We start from the raw sequence: 8387 nt of genomic DNA, 5'->3' as shown, positions 1-8387 counted from the left end.
TGGAGACCCTGCTAAGTTCCCTGCAAAGTAAAGCCCTGAGATTCTTGTCTGCACGTCTGCACTTTGTACTTTACCTGGCAAATTTCCAGCTCACTTTCCACCCAGCCTGGAAATCTGCCCAGAGTGTAGGATGCTAGCAAGCATCATTTGGTTTGTGCTGTTTGGCTTTGTTGTCAACAGTTGGGTTTAAACTCTGCTGTACATCTGGCATGATTTTACAGGCTTATGCTGCTACTCACATTTTCTCAGTATCCCCCATGTTAAAGGTGGGAAGGGAAAGAGAGTATTCTCCTACACTGCCCATGTTTGAGAATTTTTTGTTCTTCTCAAAATGGACATCCTGACAGAAATAACTGTTTTTCTTTTTTCATTGTGGTATTTCTCCTCCCAGGACAGCAGAGCGTCAGGAGTCAATAACCAAGAGAAGCCTCCATAGACAGGATCTATTCTCTGGCCCTTTTGTGGCTCCTCCTGTCCTTCACATGTATGTGTTCCCCTTTTTCACATATCCCAAACCCTTCTCATTCTTCATGTATAAAGTGTACCTGGAGGAAGGTACAGGAGAGCTGCCCACTTGCAGGCAACTTGCTGGTCCCAGACCCACACTACAGCCTCCATCCAATCACTGCAGACACCTGCCAGGAGCAAGCAGGGCCTATCATGGTCTGGTACCAAGACATGTGGGCAAAAAAGGTAAAATGACCAACAAATGCTAACTGAGAGCAGTAGCTGCTTTGGTTTGCGATTTTTTTCTCATCAACTTCACAAGACTCATGTTTGCATTGACTGGATCTTCAAGTAAACATCATTTACCTATGACTTGGTACCTGAGAGAGGTAGAAAAGACATGAGGAGCCCACCAAACTCTTGCAGCCCTCCAAGCTGTCTCACTTCTAGGAGAGAAGGAGGTGATGATTCTCCTGGCAATCTCAATCTTTTCACACCCATCTTGGGCATTTTGCCTCAGCCATGCTCAAAAACTCTTCTGCCAGTGGCAGAAGTTTTGAGAAAGCTCCAACAAAATTGTTTTCACCCCAGGACATGCAAAGTATACCTCTGTTGCCCTCCTTCTGACCCCCTGAATCAAGGAGAGGTTGTTGTCCTGCTGGTCCAGTCTAACAGATACTCAAGGGCAACCAAATTCTGCATCCTGGCTGGATGTCCTTACACATCTCCTCATGACTGCCCAAATTTCTGTTACAGACAGTTTCCCTCCACTCCTTCTTTCTGACATTTTATCAACAATTCTCCCAGCCTTTAGTGGCTTATAACATCACTTCTGGAAAAAAACAAAAATTGCTTTGTTCAACTGGAGCAATATTTCTGTAAACTATTTATAAATCTGTCTTTGCATTTAAGTGGCTGTAAATAGCCAGTGCCACAAACACAGCTGTGCCACATCTCAGGCTGAAAACAAGGGCTTTTCTCTAACCTCCAGGCAATGCTTTCAGTTTTCTAAGTGCCTTTATTCATGGTAGACATAAAACCAACTCACAGCCCCCAAATACTTTTGCCTTGTTGGTATGCTAAACCACTCCTGATTTGCTGCACATCTCAAATTTCAGTGCAATATGTAAGGATGAGTCAGTAAAATTCATTAACACAAATAAATTAATTAGCCCAAGTAAATGCCTTCTTTTCATTTGAATAAAAGTGGAGAACAAAGAGAAGTCTATCAAAAGTTATTTAGGAAAGGCAAAGTGCATTCAATTAGTCTTTACAGAAATCAGGTGTAACACAAGTCACGCAGCTTTGAAGATTCTTATTTTTTGTGAAAAAACAAAAATTATCATGAGGAAACCCCTGTGACTGCTCAGCAAAGCAGTAACTCACCTCTCCCATATGAACATTTGTTTGGGCTGTTACTGATGAAACAGACCAACTTCAGCTCTGAAGTTTTTCACCAAGACTGAACATCGTCCAGGCCAACACGATTTTAATTGTCACAGACCCAGATGGCAGAAGGACATGAAAAAAGTCACAGGCAGCAAAAAGACACTTCCCCAACTGAAGGTGAGCCTCATAATAAAGCCATATGTCAAGAAACACATGAAGCACACCAATAGGGAATCAAGTGAAGCATGATGATTTAGTCTTTTTTTTTTTTTTTTAAACCCGACAAAAGGCACAAGGTGCCCCTGCCAGATGCCTTAGGGGGAAATCAGCTGAGAGAAGGCATCCTGCCAGCAGTCTGAAGTATCATGGCTATCGCTGAGCTTCCCATGGCCAGCATTAGGTGACAGCTCCTCCTTTCCCACCACAGATGTACAGATTGCTTATTTATCCCTGCAGTATTTATTGGGAGCTTCCTACCTTGCAGCTCAGGTCTGTCTTCCAAATGCACATTACACTGTGACCTCACAGCTGTGCTGAATTCTGTAATGCTATTCTCTGTCAGCACAGGGATTTAACAGAAAATCTAATGTGGATAAGCAGAGATATGCAATGTCTGACAGATGAAAATGGTGCTAAGAGCAGCAATACCTACATAGGGCTGGTGATGCAGAAGAGGAGAAATTTCTTTTCCATGGAATGTCCACAGGGACCATCAAGAAAAAGCTACCGCATTTTGAGAATTACCAAACTCTACAGCAGGCCCACCCAAAAAGCAAGTCTTTCTCTTGATCCAACAATACTGGGGTTCTTTTATCAATATATAAGGTTAAATAGTTGGTAGCAGCAGATAAGGCATGAGAAAGACTTACTGTGATATTCCACAGTCCTGCAGCAGGTTCTGCCCACATATCTAGCAAACCCTGGAAGTTTGGAGGTAATTCCCCAAGTGAAGATACCTGCCCCTTTTTCACAGCCCCACATGCACAGTTTATTCTTTAATATTTTTGAAAATACCACAGCCTCCATTAGAAGTCTTAGCCAAGAAGCCTTGATTCAGCTATCCTCCTTCCTGCATTTGGTATCTGAGAGAGCCATTTTGAGACACAAGGAAAAGTACATTTGTATTTATTTGAGAGAAAACTGATAGACCAGATCTTTATTAATCAAAGTCAATGAAACTGCACGGTTGAGAATGTGATCCAGTGTTTACAAACATACATTTTGCAGCCAGATTGTTTTGGTGCAGTTTCTCCTCCAGAAAGGGTATTGCCATGCATCTTCATTTATTCTCCTAACGAACTTAACGAGGTATTTAGTGGCACAATTTATAGAAAGAAAAATTAATGGCATTGCATTCTCAGCCTATGTGAAAAGGAACTGTCGTACTTCAGCAAAACAAATAGAATTCATCCGCCCACACGTAGTAGAGTCCCAAACTAATTAAATAGGCTGCTTATCTCAGATATAAAATTCAGGCTTCATCTTTCAAAATGAGAGGTTTGAGGAGGGAAGAATATTATGGTCTATCAGCTACACAGATATATATAAGTGTCTGAATTAATCTTTGGATGTCTCCCAGAGAAACTGAGAAGGTTCTCATGTCTGTAGAATACAGAGAGTAACCAGAAATGGTTGTAATTTGTACTTCTTTAACAGGACCTTGTTCAAGTTCTCTGTAAGAGATAAGACTTTTCTAAGGTCACGCAGCTCTAATTCACATTATCAGTCCTAATCCTGAAAACTACATTGTTTTGAATTTAAATTCCAGACTTTTATTAGATGGCAAATCCCTGATAATTTTTCTTCTACTATGAGAACCAGGAGAAGCATGGTGAGAGTAAATTAAACCCCAAGGAATATGTCCCCAGTACTGTGTATTCAGCCAGTGTCAGGTAGAACAAAGACCAAGTTCAAATGCATGCAGAAAACTTATATTAGTAATGAAGTGAGAGCTTAATAATTATAAAAGGAAAAGATCCTAAGGGAGCTGGGAAGAAACTAAACATAAGCAAAACACAAATAGTCTTTTTTTCTTTTATTTCCCGAGCCCTCTGTGTGGTGCCTGGTAATGTATCTTGACATGAGTAAGTTACCATAGGTCATTGATTCCACATTTAACGTGCTGCTGAAATTATTGTACTATTTGAGAGCAAGAGCGAGACTTTGAAACTGCCTAAAATCTGAACAATTCTTAATATCTTTTGCTGTTCCTCAGAGCTTTCATCACTTCTTCAGCAGCCAAACTGCACAGCTGCTGCAGGGATTGGCCCCAAACCCCTGACTGCTGTGAGCGTGCTTTGTTTGTTCAGGTTTGAGCACCAGGTTTGCATCTTCCCTTGGAAGCTGACAGGAAAACTGGTCAGAAACACAGAGGCAAATCCAGGGCTAGTCTTGGAAACATGAATCAGGCAAGAAAACTGCAAAGTTTCTCTTCAATCATCTGACACAAATTATTGTCATTTGTATCTGATCTGGCCAACAACTTGATGATCTGCAATCAAACAGCAACAACAGTTAAATATAATGATTTCACAACATTCTCTAGATATACAAAACACAGGCAGGTGTTATTTAAATGCATTGACTCAGTCACATTGAGAATTAAATTGACCAGAAACAGTATGAAGTAACATAAGGAAAATAACAAAAAATAAAATTTCTTACTGATGTGAAAACAAATCATAGATAAGAAGAAAATAACTGCTTAGACTAGACCTTATCCAAGAGGCTATGCTAAATAAATATATTTAAACCCCTTTAATCTTTAACAATCAGACTTCAGCATACAATGAAATTTTATGTGGCATCCTCAGAAGAGAACTGTTCTTCTACATTTGGTTTATGAGTTTCCACACAGAGCAAACTGAGGTATCAGAGCTCAACTAGTAGCCTCAGTAACACTATAGATATGAAAAAATCAGTGCTGTATTCAGACAGTTAAATTGGTTTAGAAGCAGAGGGTATCACCACTGGCATGAAATACCCACTTGGACTGGGGACTTGCACCCACCTTTATATTCTGTGAGACAGCAGTGGGTATCAGAGCATGGAAAAGAAAAGCTCTCAAAGGAAGAGTGCAGACACACAAATGTCCACAAGTGGAGGACAAGAACAAAAGGCAACACACTACAGCAAAACAAATATCGTCCTAAGAGATATCCTGGGGGAAGATCCATTAAGATGCAAAAATTCTCAAGAATAATGTTCAAGTGCCAATTAGTGAGGTACCCACTCCTGCAGCAGCATGAATCTACTTCTAGGCAGTTCATGCCAAATCATCATGGAGTTATGCCCACTGGGAGCAGGTGCTTCAATTAGAGGTTACATTTATAATGTAATTAAATACCTAATTTATTAAAAGGAATGCAAATCATCTCAGTTTCTAAGTGGCAGCAATGACATTTAGAGCACACTATGCAACAGCTTTGTTTTAGGAATTAAGCAACATATGCCCTCAATGATAGCAGCTCCAAAATGGCCTGTTGCTCACTGGTGTCTTGAGAACCCCAGTGAGCATAAAAAGTGAGAAATAGGATCATAACATTTATGAGAGACAACTGGGACAGTCACAATAAACTGTATTTCATTAAAATTTCATTTTAATTTTTCCTTTTTATATCAAGAACTCAACACAATTATTTAATGTTTTTAAAAATCTTTTTTATACTAAGGTTTTTAATTGCTTTTTTTGTATTTCAATGGTTTCTAACCATAGTGGCTTGCCTTAGCTCTGAGAGTAGAGTCACCTCTTTGAGCTGTTGTGCCTTTTGTGCCTGTTCCTCAGTAACTCTCTGGTGTGCAATTGAGCATCTGGTTGATGGCTACCATTCCCATTGCAAGACCAATTCCAATGATTTGTTGTAACAGTAAGCCCCATAATGTAACAGGAAAAGATTAGAAACAAGCAGCCCTGCAGAATTGCTAAAATACATAATCATTTGTACTGCTGTTTAACTCATATTCTATATGATCCATTGTTAACAAGAGAGCTGCTTCACCACGGGAAGTTATTTATGCATTGGATAGACATGCTGGGAAAAAACAGGCCAAGCAACACCAAAATATCCAATACTACAATAAGACTTACAAAAACCAAAAAGATGCCATGTATCTTTTCAGAGCATTGCTTAAAAATATTGTTAATTTAGTAAGGCCTTTTTTTAGGTGAGAAGATGGGAAAATCTCTCACCGGAAAAATTCTCAAACAAAAAAGGAAAACAAGGATGAAGCACTACAACAGTGCCTCTCTCCCCCTAGCCCAGGAGCAAAACATGGCAACACCTCCATGCAGTGACACTCCTTCAGTCCAGAGCTCCCAGAGTCCCTGGTGAAGCAGTTCTCACCTCGGATTTTCACCATTTTTCTTCTTGTCTGGGAGTGAAACCTTCCAGGATTGAAGGTGTGTGGCTTAGTGGCTGCCCATGCAGACTCAATGAAGTCAGCTGGACTCTGAGTTTGTACAGGCAAGTACCTCCCAACTTCCTGCAATGTTAAAGCCAAATTCTGCAGCCTGCAAAACACAATAAGGAAATCTTTCTTGATGCTTTCTGGTCTAATTTTCAGCTTGTTTACCCTCCTGTCTTTCCTCACTTGATTGCTATTAGATGATTTAATAAGAACACAAATAACCCTCACCAAAACAAAAGTAGATGGAAAGGTGTCCTGGTTAAAATGTTTTCTTCTTTGAACTCAGGTAATCACATCTACTCAAATTCTCATCTCCTGATAAGACATAAATAGACAGTTGAGGCCATGAGAAGAAATTATTTACAGCTGCCTCTTCCAAGTGCTCTATTAACTGTATGCAATGTCTATTGAAATAGCATGCTTTCCTCCAAATGTGTAAAGGCACAGAGGCCTGATACAGCAGGCGGGTGACTTTTGCTGATTATCATTTGATTATTTGTGATTTTAAGAACATTGGTGATAAAGATCATATTATTTATGTGTACACATTTGTCTACTTACACATGAGAGTATTTTCTTTGCCTATTTTGGTGTATTTTCAATACAATATTCTTCAGGGAGATAATATTTTCACAACTTTTTTATATGTGGTATTTCATGCTGTTACATATAAGTAGCCCACTCTGCACCATACTGTTGAGATCTAACTAGAGAATCAGAAAACCAGTGTGGAAAAATAGGGATCCTTCATACCTAACACTTATCTGTGCATTGAGTTCAGACTAAGTAACTTTAAATACTTACTCATTTCAAATGCATTTTTCTTTGCCTCTTACCTCAGCCCAGGAAAAGCCCCAGAAGTCAATTTAATTCAGAATTATGATGAGGAATAGCTGTTTGCTCTGGAAAACAAGTAGATGTAGAGTACTGTCAGTCCTCTTGCTGGTGCCACACTGTTCCTATAGAGTTGTGCCCATGAACATTTCTAAACTCTTTTTACCTTATTTAGGATGTTGATAACACAATATGCAATTTTACTGCTTTGAGAATTTCCTGATTTCTACATGGTAAGGTTCTCTTTTTTTCCCACTCATAAAACACTTAAAGTCTTACACCATCTGTGCAGAAAAACCTAGGCAGGTCACCTGTTGGCTTCCAGATGGAACATAAATATTTGTCTTGGGATATTGCAGTTTTAAATAAAACTGCAGTGCCATACCACCACTGAACTATTCCTCTTTATTTACTGACCTGGCATCAACCTTGGAAAACAGCTCCTCTTCTGTTCTGATAAAACCCAAGCAAGTTGTTCCAAATAATTTTATATGTTCTTGTACCTTGCACAGACAGGGCTTTTAATTTGTCAAATATAATTGAGTTTGTATTGAATAAACAAAAGAAATATGTGAAGAATTTATGAACAAGAAGGAAACAAAGAATAGATAGTTCTTAAGGGGATGACCACTTTCTCACTGCAAAGCTCAGATTTCTGTCAAAGACATAAAAAATCTGTTTTCAGGCAAATTTTCAAGACTACACAAATCACATATACGAGCCTAAACATCTACTTAAGTGAATAGAATCTGCTAAACATTTCAGACGGTCATTATATGGACTTTACCTGTATCCACAAACATGAAGACGTCATCTGCTCTAACAAGATGAAACCAGGTTGTCCCCATGGCATAACCAGGTCTGAAAATGGACTGACAGCAATGCAAGGTGCTGCATACTATGACACTGGGAATTTTCAAAGTAATGAATTTTTCCATAAGGATGAGAAAAAGTCAACACATATAAGAGCCACTAGTACTGTCTATGTATTTATTTATATATTCTTCAGGAGCATTTACCAGTTAAAGGGACAGTAACTTCTGCAGCACAAGAGGAGTTAGCAAATAAAAGCACTAAATGCCACTCCTAAAAAATCCCAAAAGAAACAATACAAGGCTTGCCACAAATCTGTTTAATTCTTTGCTGGCATGTACCTCACTCCAATTAGAACATACCACACTAAGGGGAACAATATAGTCTGGTTAGCCAAGACTCTGGTGCAAGGGGTGGATGCTCTGCCTCCCAGCAAAGTGCAGCCACCAGCCTCTGCCTTGCCTTGTCTCTGCCAGGAGAATGGACTCCCCTTCCAG

Source organism: Passer montanus, unplaced genomic scaffold (genome assembly GCF_014805655.1).
Source record: "Passer montanus isolate IOZ18808 unplaced genomic scaffold, ASM1480565v1 scaffold67, whole genome shotgun sequence".
Lineage (NCBI taxonomy): Eukaryota > Metazoa > Chordata > Aves > Passeriformes > Passeridae > Passer > Passer montanus.
This window is presented reverse-complemented; position numbering follows the sequence as displayed.